Below are 19,395 nucleotides of genomic sequence, written 5' to 3' on the forward strand. Positions count from 1 at the left end.
TTTATGCAATATCTAGTTATAAACTGTGGGCTTTTGCAGTGATCCTATCTTATGGGCTTCAGCCCAATTTCCTCAATGAGTCCACAACTACAGAAAACTCTTGCTAACAAAACAACAATGCTTCTTCCCACACTCTACATGCTTGTTTTTATGGTGATGATTGGCATATTTTTGACTCGATCGTATATATGTTCCTTTTCTTATTTCTATGTGCTTTGTTGATCAAATTGATATCATTTCATTGTCAAAAAGAACAGAAAATGGCAAGATTATTTTTATGTACTCGAATCTTAAAAATTAAATATTCAATCCAACTGACATCAATGCAACCAGAATCTAAAAAAAATCTAGAACAAGGGAGAGATGGAGATGCAATAGGATTCTTCTTCTTGTAACTTAAGGTGATTTCATTAGATACATATTTGTATTCATTTGTCAGATATTCTAAATCCTTGGCTAATTCATAAAGTTCTTTGGCAGATTTGGACTAGATGTTGATAAAAAATTATCCTTAATATTGTTGAAGTAAGAGTAACTCTCAACCACTGGTGTGATGAAAAGCATGATTTTGATGCAGAAATCTATCTCAATGTCAGATTTGACTGGAGTTGAGCGGCGATGGTCGGACGGTGGTGGCAAGGACCTGCAAGAAAAATTTTTGATCGAAATTAGCTTCGATGAATATCTTTCGATGCTCAAGTTAAAAATTCGATAACAGAAGGAAGGAGCGAGCACGTAGGGAGAGAGAAATTTTCTACCTGGAAGATCCCTCTTGACCTCTTTTTTGTAGGTTAAAGTTGTGTAACCGTTTGGAGAAATCATAGGACAATTCAGGTGTGACATGGTGAGACTTTCGATCAAAATTGATGGGATAGTTATTGTACCTTCTTTTTCTATTCCAGAGCCAATTAGATATCGTGGTCATTTGTCAAAAGCTCCCAAGTGGCCCTGATTTGAGCTCTTAAGATTTGATAGCTTGATATGATTTTACCAAGCACGCATTCTGAGGTCTCCATAATTATCTGCTTTGAAAGAAGTGTATGGTGGCTTGCTGTCCACTTTTCAAGTTTAGCAGGTGAAACGGGAAGCTGCACTGAGATTCATTGGCCGAAGCATTATGAATTCCGAAGTGGTGGGGTGATCGACGTATGGGTTGAAGATCATTGTCTCACATCTTCGGCGAGTATGAAATTACCCTAACACTAGCCTCCTACTACTGAGTCCGAGCCAGAATGGGGTCGGATGAAGAGAGTATTTTAGGATTGCTGAAGGCGTGCTAAGAAAATCTTTACTCAGGTGGCATCTTTTGCTCCAGTTGTCTAGGTATAGGGTTGATATCATCGTGGCTTTTGCTCCACTTATCCGGGGGCAAGGAGCGCCATAGTGGGCTATTGGCTCACCGAAGAGCAAGGGGCATGGACTTGTTAAAGAGCAAGGGACCTTTTTTTTGGATTGTTAACTCGCTGAAGAGTGAGGAGCCTTTTTCATGGACCATTGACTCGCTGAAGGATGAGAGGCCTTCTTTGTATGTTATTGACTCGCTGAAGAGTGAGGGATCTTCTTTTCTCATACGACTAAAGTCTTCATTGGCTTTGTTCATTGAAAAGCGAAAGACCATCGGAGGTATTGTTCACCAAAAGGTGAAGGAGCCATCGGGGGCACTGTTCACTAAAAGATGAAGGGCCATCGGGGATCCATGCAGGTTAGCCCCTGCACCCTGGTCATCGAGTTTTTTTGCCCGCGTCAGCTAGGTCGGTGAGCATTGGGGGTCCTCATTGGTTAGCCTCCACTTTTCGCATGACTAAGATCTTCATGGGCATTAACTCACTAATGGACAAGTATGGCCTTCAGGGGTCTTTGTAGGTTAGCCCCTACTTTTTAGTCGTCGAGATCTTGAGTTATGGATCTGCACACAAAAAATGAGAGAACTTGCTAGATTGACTCCAGTAAGGGCTTCCTATTTTCAAGTCAAGTCGAGCTATGGAGTAAAGAAAATAACGGATAATTAAAGTAGTGTTACCCTATTTTAGCCAGTTTGCTTCACTTTAGCTTTCAAGAGTTTGACTTTAGGAGGTTGACTTCAGGAGCTCAGCTTTGGGAGGTTGATTTTGGAAGATCGGTGACGTTAGCATGGTCTTCACTTTCGGTTCAGTCTTAATCTTTATATCGACTCCGCTTTTGGTTTCATCTCGGCCTATCCTTTAGTTTCACTTTGGCTTGAGTGTTCAGAGACATGTGGTCCTATAAAAAGGAAGGGGAATAGAATAATAGATGGGAGCTTGAATGCCTCTTACTATGAGATCCCTTGCTCGGCCCCTTTCTATCTTTTTGCCTTGGCTCGATGTATCCTCTCTTTAGTTCGACCTTGAATTTCAGCTCGATTTAGTCTTGTTTTTATGTCAGATTGGTCTTGATCTCACCTTAGGTGGGTCGGATCTTTATCTTAGATTGATCTTGATCTGACTTCGGATCAACTTCTATCTCACTTCAGATTGATCCGGATCTAATCTCAGATCGGCCTTCATCTGACTTCGGATTAGATTGATTTTTGACTTTGGATCGACTTTAATCTGAATTCGGATCGGCCTGGATCTAAATTTCCGACTGACCTGAATCTGACCTCGAATTAAGTTTGGATCTGGCTTCGGATTTGTTTGATCCCGACTTCAGATTTACTTTAATTTGGATCTCAGATCAAATTTGGATCTGCTTGAGTTTGACTTCAGATCAGTTCAATTTTGACTTTGGATTAACATAAATTTGATTTTAGAACGGCTTGATTCTGGACTTCGAACTGATCCTTGGTTCTAACTTCGTTTTGGTCTAGATCTGGAAGAAGCTGGCCTTGCTCCTTATGCTTCATATGTGGGAGTCCGTGTCCCGCATATACTTCAGAATCCTATTCTAGGCATGTGACATTCTTTTGCATCATGCATGCTCCTGAGACCGCTGCCGGTTGGGCCAGTTGGCCCCTTGTTCCTTACTCTTATTTGTCGTTGCTCTTTAAGTCGGATCTGGTCCCACCACTCAAAGTTTTCAGTATCAGCATTATCATCACTCTTTTCATCTTGGCCAGGTGGTGGGATCAGCCCCTTGAGCCCCTCCTCATTGTGCTGGTCATAGATCGCTTGCTGTCGAAGAAGGGTGGGGGGGGGGGGGGGGGGGGGGGCTGGGCATGGAGCGTGCTTCGGAAGCCACAGGCATGAGGGGACTTCGGGACTGTCGCAGATCCTGTGGAGTTTGGCGTCGAAGGAGGGAGGTGCAGACGGAGACTTGGGCTCGTGACTCCTAATCTCGGTATCATCGGAAGGTAGAAGCATGAGCAGAGGAGGAGCTTGGGGTTTGGACAAGGTGGCGCTGTCGGCAGGCGGGATGACTTCGAAAACTCGGATCTGGGCGAGACCGATGACGTCAGCGGGCGTGGTGGCTTCGAAGGCCCTGAACCTGGGCGAGATCAGCGACGTTGGTGGGCGTGGTGGCTTCGGAGTCGACGGATGCGAGGCGCATGCGAGGGGAGTCTTTGGGGTTGACGGAAGTCAGACCTACTTCAATCGGTCCTTCTTCGACTGGATGCGTAAATAGTGGCCTCGGCATCGATGAAGGATGCGTGTGGGTTGGAGTCCTCCCCGATGCCTCGTGTGGGGTCATCGCTTGGCCTCCACTTCGTTCTCCTGTTCCCTTTTCTCTCTTCTTTCTTTTTTTTTTTTTTTTCTTTTTTTTTGACGTTGGGTGCTGTTCCTGCAAGAAAAATACAAACAAAATAATGGAGGTCTGAAAATTTTTTTATCATGAGAATTCTATAATTTTTTTTTCTTTTTTTTTTTTATGTTGTCTTGGAAAGCCGTATTAGGCATGAAGAGCACCAGAGCACGCAGTCTTCGAATAGCTTCGATGTGGCAGGGGGTAACTTTGGCACGAAAGGATTTGGGCCTATCGTAGATATGTGCATGCAGGAGGAGCGCTGAAGCCCATGGATCTGATGAGATTTGGCACTGTTGGAAGATCTAATATCATTCTGGCCAATTTTAGCCAGATGCACGAGGACATTCCAATCCATCAGTAGGCGCGGGATAAGCGGAGTTCATGACCATGGTGGAGCCGACAAAGGTGGACTTCTGTCCTATTGTTTTCCTACAAAAACTCCCACATGGCTTTTCATGTGGGTTCGACATCATCCGAGTCTGATACATGTATGGATACTTTCTTTTTCTCTTTTGGTTCCATCATCTTTTCTCTCTCATTCACTTTCTCTTTTTTTTTATTTGATTATGCCCCTTGTAGGGTGATGGGGCAAGAGAGGAGTTAAATGCATGCATCGATGTGAGCGGATCGGTATAAATCCACTGACCTCCTAGTGCACATGGTATAGAGGCAATATAAGATGCTCAGGCACTCTGCATTGAGAGTAGATCTTTGGCACTGTGTGAGTAACTTTGGTGTCATCTGTTGGTGACTTTGACGATGTTGGATATAAGGATGTGGGGGGGGGGAGATTGGTGCCGATATGGGCTGGGCTTGCTTGCTGGTGCTTATGGAAACTTGCTTCAGGGTCGCTTGTATGCATAGGAGAAATGCAGTCATTCACGAGGAATAGTACATAGGCGACCTCGGCACTATCCGACGTCAAACTTGTGGGTGTCTTCTTTTTTTTTTGTAGTCGCCTCTGTTGTCTTTTTCCCTGCATCTTATTATGGCAAAGATTTTTATAATCTTATTTCTTATGTGGATGTCATGATATTTTTTTTTTGGATCTTTCTTTTTTATGGAATCTCCTTTCATGTTTGGATCTTGCTAAGAATTCAAAATTTGAATTTTAAAATGAGAGAGTGCATATGATTTAGAAATCAAGAGATCTTTATGATTTTTCTTGATTGTGATCTTCTTTCCCATCTAGAGGCCCCTAGCTTCAAGCCCGACTAGGATAGTCTCGAGCAATCGTTAACTGATCAGATCTAGTCTGATGGTCGATCTGGAGAGGATTCAATTGGCATTAGCCGATTTGTAAATAGTTGGATCATGGTCACTTGCCAATTTGGAGGTAGATAATTTGGATCTTGTTGGCATTGAAGCAATGCGATAAAACTCTTCTCATCGAATACTTGCTTCTTCCTGCAAAACAGGCTTGGACCTTCCTTTAGCGCCAATCTATTAACGTAGAAATCTATCTCGAAATCAGATTTGGCTGGAGTTGAGCGGCAGCAGCCAGACGGTGGCGGTAAGAACCTGCAAGAAAATTTCTGATTGGAGTTGGCTCTGATGGGGATCTTTCAATGCTCAAGTCAGAAATCTGACAACAGAAGAAAAGAGCGAGCGTATAGGGAGAGAGGAACTTCATACCTGAAAGATTCCTTTTGGCCCATTTTTTGTAGGTTAAAATCATGTAACCGTTTGAAGAAATCATGAGACGATTCAGGTGCGACATGACGAGACTCTCGATCAAAATTGATGGGATAGTTATTGCATTTATTTTTTTATTCTGGAGCCAACTGGATGTCATGGCTATTTGTCAAAAACTCTCAAGTGGCCCTAGTTTGAGCTCTTGAAATTTGATGGCTTGATATGACTTTAGCAAGCATGCATCCCGAGGTCTCCATAATTGCCTGCTTTGAAGGAAGCATTGGGAGGTTTGTTGTCCACTTTCCCAAGTTTAGTTGGTGAAACGAGAAGCCAGGCTGAGATTCATTGGCTGAAGCATTATGAATTCCGAAGTGGTGTGGTGGCCGAGGCATGGATTGAAGACCATTGTCTCATGTCTTCGATAAGTACGAAATTACTCTTAACATATAGTATGAAGAAATCTAATCTAGTACTACTCAAACAAATATATGGCTGCACACAAGACCTTTACGTAATGAATTGAACAGTAAAATTAGGTTGAATAGGGAATTTACTTTATCTAAATCCAACCTAACCACTTATTAATTAGGTGGGGTTGAGTTAGGTTTGTCTAGATCCAATCTCACCTCGTAATTTAGGACCCAACATCTTTTAAAATGAATAATCATTATTATATTCTATCATAATTCTCATATAGGTACCAATGCAACAATATGTTTGCATTATAACAAGTTAGCTCAAAAAGAAATTATGGGAATATTTTTGCAAAATACCTGTCTTAGGTCAACCACTTATTGATGTAATTGACAAACTAATTGTGTATGTGAATATTCAAAGTTCTTTTGTACAAATATTTATATTTGTGTTGGATTGGGTATTACTGAGTTGTGGGGTCCTGGTCCAGCTTGGATCTGGGGGTTCTGCAACTTATTTTGCTTGGAAAGTCCATATATCTCTGAAACAAGCTGGCTGCCAAAAGCTTCAAGGAATTCCATATATTTCTGTTGCTTAAAGAGGAAAACTTTGAGGTTATTCCATCATCATGAATCCTTAACTTTAAAAAACACTCAAACTTAGTGTGCATGTTGCATTTTAGATCAAAATAGAAAAATGGCAAAATCCCATGCTGATATGCAAGGCCTGAGTTCGGCTGCGCTTTCTTCCCAGTATTTAGGCAGGCTTCCATCCATCCTACCGTAGGTAAATAGAAATATAATAAAAAGGGAGAGAAGTATCCGGTTAATTAAAGTGCCCATTGCCCCAAAAAAAAAAAAGGAGTCTGCTAGCTAGTCCGGCCTTCACCCTCTATACAAGTAACATCCAATCTAATTTTGATGGCTTACCTCCACCTAAAGGAAGGCCCAAATATTTTACAGGATAGGGATAAGAGAGCAATTAAGCCAAATTGCACAATCTCCCTCCGTGTTAGAGCTTTGTCCAATGGATGAGATAGAACTCTTGGGTAATTAGGAGAAAGTCCTGAGATTAATTCAATGTTGCATAATACAATCTTCAATGTAGCTATATATTATTTTTTTTTTTTGATCCTCCATCGCTTCTCTCTCTAATCTTTTATAGAGAGAGAAGCTTTAAGAAAACCTTCCTCTCTCCTTTCTTCCAGCATCGAAGCTCCTCCGATGATCTCTTCCTCCGATGGTCGGCTGACGTCAGCCGACCGTCGGGCCCCTCTCTTTTCTCCTTCTCTCTCTCTCACTCTTCCTCTCTCCTGCTCTCCCTTCTCCCTTCTCCTTCTCCATCTCTCTCTCCCCTCTCTCCCTCATACTAATCTTCCCTGATCCTCTCTTTCTCTCTCCTTCGACTGTTCCTCTGAGTTGGTGAGGACATCTCCGATCAGGAGCTGGCTGTTCTTGAAAGTCCCTCGGCGTGATGAGCCCCTCCTCCTCTCTTTATTTTTGTCAGACTGTAGCCGCTAGCCCCCTTTTCTCTTTCCTTTCTCTTCCCCTCTGATGGCCGATGTCGGGCCTCTCACTCTTCTCCTTCTTCTCTCTCCCTCCCTCTATTCCTCTCTCCCTCCCTCCCCCCATCTTCCTCCACCTCCCTATCTTTTCTTTGAGTTCCAGTCCCCATCGATGGATCTCTCCCTCTAGTGGGCATCAGACAGCGATAAGCTGATCCCCCCCACTCTTTCACCTCCTCCCTCCCTCTTCCTCCCCCTTCCTCCTCTCTCTCCCCCTCTTTCTACTACGGTCAGATGGTGGCCTTGCCCCTCGCTTTTAGCTTCCTCCCTCTCTCCTTCCTCCCCCAACCCTTTATTTCTCCCTCTTCATCAGTCCTTTTCGGTGGGGTTTCATTTTTTGGTGGGATGCTGATCTACTCCTCCATCTTCTCTTTCCTTCTCTTCGTCAACCATTTTTGGCAGCGGGCCTGGCCAAGCCAGCTTCTCTCCCTCTCCCTGATAGGATAGTTGCTGGTCCTATCCTTCTTTTCTCCATTGACTGTTCTTGAAATCCATCGAGAGCTTCTTTACTGTTGGATGTATAGCCTAAAGCCAATCTTGGCTGACACATTTCATATCTCTAGGACATGATTTTGTACTTATTGGATAGTTATATTATCATTCATGTCTATGTGTCCATGAATCATCCAAGAGATTAATAAGATGATGACACATATTCTCAAAGAGTTGAGAATTTGAGGCATATGTCATTAATGATTGATTCTAAAATTGCTCTTAGTCATAGGATCATCATGGGGATGGTGATTGATCCAGATAGATCAGTGCACGGATTGCTTCCTTCGGACAGATGGATCTCGAGTCTGCAGTATAAAGATACTGGAGCGAGAGTGCAGGTGGTTGTTAGAGAACAACTAGCACTGAGCGTGACCAACACGAGAAATCACATGGATGTCTACTCACTCATTAGTGACTTTCTCGATGCTGCAGTTGTATGATTGGTCCTTTGATCTAAGATGACACTACTGCTCGCAGTGAGGCTACTGAAGTTTGATTGACACATCAAAATGGGTCTCAAGAGCCATTATAGTGGATGTTGGCAACAGTTGGTCCACTATAGGAGTGGGATGTGCATCAAGATGGGATCTATTGATCCTAGCAGAAGAGAGTAGTCATATGGGATTTAAGAGGCTTAATCCTTAAGTATATGGTCATAGCAATATGATTGATGGAAAAAATTTTCATAGAATCACATATGGACTTAAGCTGATTGAATCTATCATATGATCGATGTTGAGGTTTGATGATTTATCAATGATCTATCATCTAGTCGGGACTCACGATAGAGGACTGAATCACACATTAACTATACCTAGAAGTTTATTTCAATTCTATTGGGTTACCACTATATACTGTTAGGTGTCACTAGTGGATTGTGAGAGCTCACTAGGATTATTCTGAATCGACAATCTTTGTTGAATTAGAGTGAAATTATTTCAACCCATTAAAAAGAGTTTCAATGATATAATGATAGAGATCATTGTATGTCTCACTACCAGATAGAATTGAACCTATGAGGTCACACAATAAAGAGATTAGATCTGAAATAAGTAATTGAGCTTATGAAGTATCAATTAGATTTAGAGAACCCATTGAGCTTATGGTAACCTTGCTAGCACATGGTTGGACACAATTTTTTTTTTCTTGAGATTACGTATTTGATAAGTTAATTCTAACTTAATTACCTGCTAATAATCTATATGAATAAGATTTTTGAGACTCCAATTATTGGGTGTCTAAGGTTATGGATCATATAAATTAAGGATGCAAGTCTCTTATGAATCTTCTTGATAGTTATTATGGGGCGTCACTTTGAATTGTTCAATTTGAGCATGTCCATTGATTAGAGGGCCTTTAGTTTTCATATGAGTTGTCTTTGGGTGCAAAACAGGGTATCTAATTATGGGTGTAAGGGCTCTAATAGTTGGTGCCTAATGGATTTTCTAATGTAAGTTGGATAACTTAAGTTAATAGAATCTTAATGTAAATAAGACTCGTATTATATGATTAAATAGGATTCAATCTTTGTGCCTATAAAAGGAGACCTCCTCTAAGGTCTAAGACCATCCAAGCCACCCCCTCTATGCCCAAAGAGCTCCCCACGCCCCTCTTCCTTCTCCCTTTCTCTTCTTCTCCCTTGGGCGTCCCATATCCATATTTGGGACGCGCGTCCCAAGTGTTGCACACACCCAAGGTGTCGGGCGGCCCTTCATCTGCTGGTTGTTGGGCTCTTGTAACACCACAAGGAAAGGAGAAAGGCTAGAGAGGAATAGAAGATAAGGATCAAGGAGAAAGATCAAACGTTGATCATGATTCAGGCTTCGTTCAGATTCAGCAGGCTGAATTTTGGATAACCAAAATTCAGATTAAAAAGGACTGTTCCAGGCTAATCTCGAGTGGATACTCATAGAGATCGGATATTTATGTGGCTAACAGAGAGCTTTATCTCTTTCAGATCCAGATTTGAAGAAAGAGATTGCAAAATAGGTATGTGATTTGATCACAATCTAAATTTTAGCATATATCTATTTCGACAAATAAATAGATCCATATGGTTTTATATTTTCATGCATACAAAATTTAGATTAAAAATATTTTAATCTTATTTTTTACTGTGATATTTAAAAAATAAAAATTTTGAAACATAAATATATGCACCAAACTTCGAAATCCAATAGTGGTATTGAAGCCATGGATTTTCATATGCTGAATTTTAATATATATTTTTTAAAAAAATTTTAAAATTAATTTTTTTTGATACATGAGATATATGGATGGATCTTCAAATCTAAAATTTGATTTTAGATTTAATTTTAGAATATATAGTTGATATGTTGATGCATGCATAGATCTGAAAATTGATCTAGAAAGAGTTCTAGTTCATGTGAAATAGATATATGCATGAAACTTGAATTTTTTTGTGATCTGAATTTTGATTCATATACATGATATATGATTGCATATTTAGATTATAAATTTAATTTTAATCTGATCTATGATTAGTATATGATATATATGATATCATGTTTAGATCTAAAATTTTGTTTAAGATCTGATTTTACATGCATATATATGATATATGTTTGTATGTTAGAACTTAAAAATTATTTTTATATTTTAATACTTTCTTTTATGCAAAGTATTTAGATCTAAATATGATTTTAGAGTCTAAAATTTGTATTTGTGTACGAGGGTTTTGGTTATGGAGAAATCAAAAATTAGGTCATGTAATAGGATTACATCTAAAATTTTTGATTTGAGTCATATGGATCTAATTCGATTAAATAATTGATTAAATCGAGTCAAATATTGAATTAAGTTAGATTAATTAAGTTAATGATCATACAATTATTGTTGATCAAATTGATTGAGTCTCATATGTAGAATCAATTAACCTAAGGATTAATTTGGCTTGTTATTTGAGCCCGATTTACTTGAGCTAATCAATTCTAATCAATTGTCCAATTGGTATCTAAGGCAAGTAATTGAAAAGTAATTATTTAATTGGTTCTGTTCGCTTATCTGGCCAATTTATCGTGTCTAAGAAAAGCAACGGAGGGACTCCCACCAATCTCCACTTACCTAGCCAATTTGAAAATTGAGTCACAAATATGGTTGCTTGATGGTTTAATTTAGCCCATGTCAATTACATCAGTTATATGATGACTGATTAGATGAGACTTAAATGCAAATCTCATAACTGATTAGTTGAGACCTAAATTCAAATCTCTCCACAAAATATTAAGTCCAAGGTCTTCCACCGTTGTAGATGTGCGAGCGTGCACCGGCATTGATTGTTCTCGATTGGTCATAGTGGTTTAGTTGCATCGAAAATATGCAACCACTTTATTAGCAAAAAGTTACTGTGGGGTAAAGATGGGGTTGGATCTAATAACTGTTAGGCGAGGAACCCAATGATGGCTTTACACCTGCTTGTGAATGTGGATCTGACTTAACTAAGAAGTGTAGGTAATAACCGTTAGGTGAGCCCACATGACTTAGAGATCAAGCAGCTGCAATATGCTTAGAGAAGCATTTAGGCAAAGAGTTATCACGCATCAGTATTTCTTCGTGTTATTAATAACTGTTAGGTGAGGTACACGACATCGATGGGACCGCAACACCCACTAGAAATCCAATTATCACGTTAGAATTTTTGTTTCTCCATCCGAAGAATATGAGAGTTTTGATAAAATAGTAGGAGTCTCTTTTTACATCTAAAAATTCTTAGAGCAAAATTATAAAATAAATATAAATATCCAATTAGAATCTTTGCTCTCTGCTGTTTATTATGTCAGCTTCCAACCTTCTAGCTTGAATCCTAGATGTCAACCGATTAATCGAAATTGAGTACATAGACTGACTTACAAACTTAAGAATTATTTTTAATTTTAAAAAATTAAGTAATATTTTCTATCAAGTTATTCTAATGTTAACAACCTATCCAACCATAGTCAACGAGTTATACTTGACGAGTGGATGGACAATGACAATAAAGATAGGTGCTATGCATGAGTACATGTACACTGCCAACGATATGTTGATTCATCCATAAGTATTGTGAGGTGATCAGAGTCACACATGTATATGATGCATGATGGGCAGTCAGTCTATGATCGTTATTTGATAATGATCGAAGATATTAAAGAGCTTAAAAGGCTTGACATGACCATGCATAAAGAATTGCTTATAGATTTGATCTTGTGATCCCTGATTAGTTTATATGGATAGTTTATGATAAATTATCATATGAAAGACCATCATGGCACTTTATCTGAATTGGTCAAAGTATTGATAACATAGGAACCTTGAAAGTGTTCAGAGATAAATATCTGAAAGTCTAAAGAAATAAAAACACACCTAGAGTAGGTATGTCGAAATTACTCAATACTGTCCTTACGATTTTTTTTCTCCTAGTTGAGCTACAGACTCTAGTGTAGAGTCGATGGAAAGGTAGAGAGCTGAGGAAGTAATCCTTGAATTGGCTATAGGGCAATAGTTGCTGCTGCGGCCATGGGTATCTATCCTTTGCGATCATCGTTTGGATTTAGTTCTTAGAGATAGTCTCTATCATTTACATGTTGATGCATATGTGAATTAATTGAGCAATCGTGAATGTCATTGGATCTGAGAGATCTAAAATTAAGATAAAATTTAAAATATATGTGGAACCTATAGCTAAGTCATATTGGAGAAGAAATGATTAACAAACTAAAAAATTATGGGCTTGGGCTCATTGACTGTTGAGTCAAATCTAATTTGTACATCATCTTTTAAGAAAATATGATAAGCTACTTTTGTGGGACAAGAGGAAAAAGTTCGCTGAGATACATATCCTTGTACACATTTGATGTGTGTAACCCATGTGATGTGCTAATCAAGAAGTTGTTTCTACTTTGTATATGAGATACAAAGCTTAAATTTTTGAAAGGTTCAAAGAATTCAGATATAAGTTGAGAAACAAATCAAAAAATTTTTGAAGGTACTTCGATCGGATCGAAGATGCAATATCATTGAAAAAATTTTCGATTATCTCATAAAATAACATTATTTCATGTTGGACCCCTCTTAGTAAATCTTAGCTCAATGAGATAAGAAGAGTCATGGGACTATATGAATATGATCTGGTCCATAATAAAATTCACTGATTTATTTATATTTCTTTAAGAACATAATTTATTTCTATAAAATTGGATTCTCTCTAAACCTGTTACTATCACACCATATAAGATATGACATAGTGAGAACTGAATCTGGATTATTTTGAGATTCAAGGATGTCCAGCCTATGTTTAGGACAGCAGGTGGATATGTTAGAGGATAGGTCTATTAAAGCTCTTCCTAAAAGAGTTTGGGATATTACTTTTCAATGGGATTACAATATGATTATGACTCAATACTATCTTCTTGAAAAATTGTTTAACCAAGATGAAGCAGTGAGAAGAAAGTTAAGCTCTAAGAGAGTGTCTTTGAAGAGCAAAGAGCCTTGGGACCTTAAGAACATATTAATCATAAGCCAGTAGATCTATATTTCTCCTCCACCTCGTACACATAGTAGGATCTCCAATCCTCTCGAAAAGTACTTGAGTATGCTTAACAGAGGATGTAGAAAAAATTATTTCTCATGGGAGATAGAGAATATAGAGATGATCCGAGAACCTATGACGAGACGATGTGAGATATCGACTTCAAGAAAGAATGTGAAATAGCTTTTCTGAGTAGAGATCTTTTAAAGATTTCTATATGGAATAGTCTATGGATTTCACTTCTTGTGATAAGTAATTACCAAGACCATAATACCCTTGACGTTGGAACATTCATTTCAATGATATGATAAAATTGTTTGATCAGATATGAAAATTATGGATTTCAAAAAGGTCAGTGGAAGTGTCCAATACTGACATCGATTAAAATATGATTAAATATAAATTTTTCCATGAAAGATATAAAGTGAGCATTCTAAAGATCTATAGAGATAGATGTAATTGGATACTTGTTTTTCACAGATAAAGTACAGAGATCGGATGCTAAAAGTATTCAGCATAAAAATCTCGAAGAGAGATTTGCTACCCTCTCGAGCATAGTCGTATACCATAAGTACTTGAACTGATTATACCGTAATTTCACAAGTGGATATCAGTTGTATCCAGGCTGTGAGCGCTGGATTGCTGTGAAAACATCCTTAAGCTCTTAAGAAGAACTGAAGACATGTTCGGAGAAAGATCAAAGCTAGGAGTGGGAGGATACACCAATTCAGATTTATATCTGATGTTGATGGTAGCATGTCTACGTCATAGATGTGTTCTTTTTCGATATCTTGGAAGGATTCAAATAATCGATCAATGGAAGCTGAGTAACTATAGATGTGTAGGATGCATTCCGGTTGTAATGTTAGTTGCAGAATTAGTTGTCATACCATCAGATATCGTGACACTATACTGTAAAGACAATGACACCATAGTACTTACTAAGGAGCCTAGGTCTCACTAGATATCCAAGCACATAGAACAGCAGAATACGCGTCTTCCTCAAGTAGAAATATATAGAGGTGCAGAGAGCAAACTCCAATGTGATGTGGATGATCCACTGGAAAGTCACTTGACTAGCCTAAAACTATAGCCTATCTTGTGAAGATAGGACTTGGTACATGACAGATTGGCTTTAGTGCAAGTGAAAGATTATTGGATGTATGCCCTAAAAGTCAATCTTGGTTGATACATTTCATATCTCTAGAACATGATTTTGTATTTATTAGGCAGTTATATTACCATTCATGTCTATGTGTCCATGAATTATCTAAGAGATTAACAAGATGATGACACATATTCTCAAAGAGTTGAGAATTTGAGGCATATGTCATTGATGATTGATTCTTAAATTGCTCCTGATCATAGGATCATCATGGAAATGGTGATTGATCCGGATAGATTAGTGCACGGATCGCTTCCTTCAGGCAGATGGGTCTTGAGTCTGCAGTGTAGAGATATTGGAGCGAGAGTGCAGTGGTTGTTAGAGAACAACTAGCACTGAGCATGACCAACACGAGAAGTCACATAGATATTTGCTCACTCGTTAGTATCTTTCTTGATGTTGTAGTTGTATGACTGGTTCTTTGACCTGAGATGACACTACTGCTCACAGTGAGACTGTTGGAGTTTGACTGACACATCAACATGGATCTCAAAGAGCCCTTGTAGTGGATGTTGGCGACAGTTGGTCCACTGTAGGAGTGGGTTGTGCATCAAGATGAAATTTATTGATTTAGCAGAAGGGAGTAGTCTTATAAAATTTAAGAGACTGAGTCCTTAAGTCTATGGTCATAGCAGTGTGATTGATGAAAAATTTTTCATAGAATCATATATAGACTTAAGCTGATTGAATCTATCATATGACCGATGTTGAGGTTTGACGATTTATCAATAACCTGCCATCTAGTCGAGACTCATGAAAGAGGAACTAAATTAAACTTAACTATACCTAAAGGTTCATTTCAGTTTTACTGAGTTGCCACTATATACTGTTAGGTGTCACTAGTAGATTATGAGAGCTCACTAGAGTTATTCTGGATCGACAATCTTTGTTGAGTTAGAATGAAATTATTCTAACCCTTTGAAAAGAGTTTCAATGATACCATGATAGAGATCATTGTATGTCTCACTACTAAATAGAATTGAATCTATGAGGTTATACAACAAAAAATTATGACTGCAATAAGTAATTGAGCTTATGAAGTGTCAATTGGATTTAGAGAAACCATTGAGTTCATGGAACCTTGCTAGCATATAGTTGGACCCAATTTCTCTTTTCTTTGGGATTACTTATCTGATAAGTTAATTTTAACTAATTACCTGCTAATAAGATTCATGAGACTTCAATTGTTGGGTATCTAAGGTTATGGATCTCATAAATTAAGGTGCAAGTCCTTTATGAATCTCCTTGATAGTTATTATGGGGGCCACTTTGAATTGTTCAATTTGAGCATGTCCATTGATTAAAGGGCCTTTAGTTTTCATATAAGATCCTTTAGTTTTCATATAAGATGTCTCTTGGGTGCAAAAGAGGGTGTCTAATTATGGGTGCAAGGCTCCAATAGTTGGCGCCTAATGGGCTTCCTAATGTAAGTTGGATAACTTAAGTTAATAAGAATCCTAATTCAAGTAGGATTTGTATTATATGATTGAATAGGGTTCAATCTTTGTGCCTATAAAATGGACCTCCCCTAAGGTCCTAAGACCATCCAAGCCACCCCCTCTCTATGCCCAAAGAGCTCCCCACGCCCCACGCCCCACTTCTCCCTTTCTCTTCTTCTCCCTTTGGCGTCCCTTATACGGCCCATTCATGGGATGCGCATCCCAAGTGTTGCACACGCCCAAGGTGTTGGGGGCCCTTCATCTGCTGGTTGTTGGTCTCTTGTAACACCATAAGATAAGGAGAAAGGCTAGAGAGGAAGAGAAGATAAGGATCAAGGAGAAAGATCAAACGTTGATCGTGATCCAGGCTTCGTTCAGATTCAGCAGGCTGAATTTTGAAGAACCAAAATTCAGATTAAAAAGACTGTTCCAGACTGATCCCGAGTGGATATTCATAGAGATCGGATACTTATATGACAAACAGAGAGCTTCATCTTTTTCAGATCCAGATTTGAAGAAAGAATTGCAAAACAGATATGTGATTTGATCACAATCTAAATTTCAGTATATATCAATTTCAGCATATGAAATAGATCCATGTGGTTTTATATTTTTATGCATGTAAAATTAGATTAAAAGTATTTTAATCTTATTCTTCACTACGGTATTTAAAAAATAAAAAATTTAAATACATATGCATGCACCAAACCTCGAATTTCAATATTTACTGCCTGGTTTTTGTGGGACATCACCGATCTTTTCTTGCTGGAATCTGTGACTGTCTTCTCCATCACGGGGCATCTCTTTTCTCACCTCTGGTTGGGCCCCCATTCTCCCTTCTACCTTCTTTTGGCCTTGAGGACCTCTTTATCCTCGGCTAGAATCTTCCTCGATGCGATCCCCATTCTTCATCCTTTTTTGAGCCTCTAAAGGAAAAAGGATAGTCCAAAGTATGTATTTTTAAAATTTTATAGTAAAAAAATAAAAATTAAATACTTTAATTTTTAAATATATATGGAATCAGATCTAAACTACCATTAAAGATCTATGACATAAAAAATTTATATATAAAATCTGATATAAAATAAAAAACTACATCGATCACATCGATGCCCTGAATCTGATCTAACCTTTAGATTACATTGATTGAGTTCAAAACTCATCATCTTTTTGTGGATCAATATCTCAACTATTAGTAGGTATGGTACAAAGCTCTCACTGATATCGAACGACGTACAGGTCATCCGACCTCTACAAATTTCCACTCGAAGCCTTGATCGGATCTTCCTTCGCAAAAGTGCCAGCTCACGTCGAAGGCTCTGAATGACTGATCCAAGCTCCTTTCTTTGGATCTCTCAGAATTTTCAGATCAGAAGATGAAGCTTTACAAGGAGATGGTGGTGTGAGAGATTGAATAAGACTCACTCTTATATTTTTCTTCACACAAAATCTAGAGTTGAAACCCTAGAACCCACCCTACACCTCACGCCCGAGAGGAAGATCACTTTCTCTATTTCTCACGCACGGAAGCCCAACCCACTCTCAGCTTTTCATACCCTAACTCTGAGGTTTCTCACACCAAAAGCCACTCCTTTTCTCACCCAAAACTGATTTCTTCTCAAGGATGGCATCCCATGAGAGATAAAGATAAGAAAGAAGTAGTTTCGATTCAAATTTCAAATGTTGGTTGATACTTATCATCAATTCAAATAAATTTGAGTTAAATTTTAAATCAAACTTTATTCTCCTTTTGAGAACTCAGAAAGTGACTGACCAATATTAGAATGGCATAAAAAATCTCATGCAAAAATACTTTGTGCGTGGAGAAAGATGATGGCATGAAGAGAAGAGTCCAACTTAATTTGGACTCTAGTTTTCATTCAAATTCAAACTTATTTGAACTCAAATTTAAACCAATCAATTTTAATTCAAAAAGAGATAGATGTGGGTGTGAAACTGCTTCTGAGTATGAAAAAAAATTTATGCAAAAAATTTCTCGTGTGAAGAATAAGAGGGCATAGAGAAAGGAGGCACAGGGGATTTGAATTAAATTAATTTTTCATCCAATTAGATTCTTAACCCAACCAAATTAGATTAGATCTAATTGGACCACTAAACTTAATCTAATTAGGTAGCATATAATTTTGATTAAATTTAATCAAATTAAAAATTAATCGAGTTCAAGTCCCGATCAAATCAAAAATCGAATGTCCTTAGTGATTAGATCATCTCATAACCTAATCGGATCAAACCAAATTAAATCCAATTCAATTAGATTTGATCTAAACCTCAATGCTCAATCAATTAAGCTAATTAACAATCTAATTATTAATCAATCCTCCTATAATTTATAATAATTAGTGAATTGATTTATTATAACTTTTGCACAGGATTAATCATCAATCGAATTGACTGTTTTATCCTAGAATGATTCTTAATCATCGATCTGTCATATGATTAGTCAAAAAATTTTTTGATGTGACCCCATAGATTCAAACCTAAGCGATAGTATAGGAACAATCTTTCTATACCAATCAAAGTGACCATCTAGTAATGATACTTGACGTCCGGATAGATCAAAGATTGCAAAGCATCATTCAAGAACCTATTGACATATGGTATCGTATAATTCATCCTTTTGACCCAAATGCTCAAGGTGACCTGAGGATTAACTATCAACCCTGATATGATCATTCACATTGTATTTCAATTTTTAAATCCATCATGTAATTATCTCGATTGAGATTTTATTGAATTAAAACACACTGATACATTAACTTCTACTTATTTGGAGGGTTCAATTTCATCTTGACTCACATACCGATTTCACAAATATTTGACTATGCTCAAAAAATTTTCATCACTAAATTAAAAATTTAGATAGTCCAGCACAAAGCACAGTGAGTTGCTTGCAAGTCACCGTGGTGATCTCAAATCGGAGGGACACTTATATCCATATCTTTCGCGAGCTACTCTTGACAACAAAATGTTCAGCAGTTGATCATATTCAGTGAGATGTACTCTTACGTCTCACTTGCATACCATGCCAGTGTCTCTATACTCCTTGGTTAAGAGGACAACCAACATACATGGCACATAACAATCTATACTTGATATAGCTATCGTCCTAATAATAATATATCATTTGGTTGTGAACATAAGGTTTAAGGACTAAACGATATATCCTCCTATATCGAATCAAATCATCTTAAGGACGTCATCATATAACAGGAGTTCAAAATAAGATGTACATAGTAATAAAAAATAAAATAATATTTATTAATTTAATAATTTATATATAATTATAATAATAAGCTCAACTATCAACAGACTGATGATTGACTTTGAGACACAATTCCCAACCTCTCCTACTTGGACTAAAGTCAATTGGTATAGTATCGTATACTCATCTTTGATTTATAGTCATTGAACTCGACATCGAGGGCTTTAGTAA

Source organism: Elaeis guineensis, chromosome 6 (assembly GCF_000442705.2).
Source record: "Elaeis guineensis isolate ETL-2024a chromosome 6, EG11, whole genome shotgun sequence".
NCBI lineage: Eukaryota > Viridiplantae > Streptophyta > Magnoliopsida > Arecales > Arecaceae > Elaeis > Elaeis guineensis.